This window comes from Kogia breviceps, chromosome 19 (assembly GCF_026419965.1).
Source record: "Kogia breviceps isolate mKogBre1 chromosome 19, mKogBre1 haplotype 1, whole genome shotgun sequence".
Lineage (NCBI taxonomy): Eukaryota > Metazoa > Chordata > Mammalia > Artiodactyla > Physeteridae > Kogia > Kogia breviceps.
In genome coordinates, this window is record NC_081328.1 from 54,982,118 (window position 1) to 54,983,417 (window position 1,300).

Consider the following 1,300-nt stretch of genomic DNA (forward strand, 5'->3'; position numbering starts at 1 on the left):
GAAGGGCTTTCCATAACGTTAATCTTTCAACAGGTCTCACAGTGGATCGCCCTGGTGTATGTCCATCTTCTTGGGTGAGTTTGACTTTTGGACAGGGAGACAAGTACCTTCAAAGACCTCAGGTACCGAATCCAGCCCAGTCAACAAGATTCATGGAACACCTGTGCTCCTGCAACTGGGATAGCACTTTGACAAATCAACTAACAGAAAGGTCATGAGACATAGGTAGAATTTTCGTAACTACACACAGTTCAGTTTCCTTAGATCATGCTTCCTCTTTGTGGCACAAACTCAAACTGCACGGTGAAAGTACGGTTGGAATACACAGTGTATGTGGATTCTAGAATTGCATGATTCTCTGGAGCTGGAAACATGAGGAAATCCTGAGATGGAAGAAAGTGTGCCTTGCATAAGTCAGAAGGAATTAAACCGTCCATGCCGCCGTCGAATGAATCTGTCAACTGGGCGCATTGACTGACTCCTGGCCTCCTCTGCTTCCATTCCTGCCATCAGACAAGGGGCAGCAGCTTTGTCCACTGTAAAGTAAGACTGTATAACAAGGCTAACAGAGCACCGAGGGTCAAGTTGCAGCAGGGAGTGATGGCAAATACATGGCAATGAGTCAACGCAGGATTAGAACAAAGAATGTAATTCATGGAACCATCTCGAAGGTACATGTTGGGATGTGCTGAATCGTCCGGCTTGAGTGGATGTGTAGCAGCATGTGAAGGTGATTTACATAATAGTGAACTGGTGCCCACAGAACCAATGTGACTTGGAAATTTACAACCCTGAAATTATGGAAGATGTACACAGAGGCAGACACAACCTGTAGTAAACAAAACCCATGACAGCCCTTGACTACTGTTAAATATTTAGTGGAACTCCGATAAGACACCGCTAGGATGAGACTGGTGGCTCCTTGAACTGCTGAAGGGCCAAGCCTGGGCCCCCTCCCACCTAAGAATGAGAACATTACATTGTTGCAAGTGAGGGTGGTAACCTGGATTCAGATCAACTGGAAGAGTTTAGGAATGTGGACAGAAGTGTTACTTTGAATCTATCTGCCTTCCAGAAGCCTACTGATGTGTCTACCTATAAATGCCTTGCCCACCCTCAAAATCAATGTGTATTCTTTAACCTTCCAATCAGCCCTCTCTCCTGACTCCAGTTTCTTTTTTTTTTTATTTTTAGAATTTTTTTTTTTTTTTTGATGTGGACCATTTAAAAAATCTTGATTGAATCTGTTACAATATTGCTTCTGTTTTACGTTTTGGTTTTTTGGTTGCAAGGCATGTGG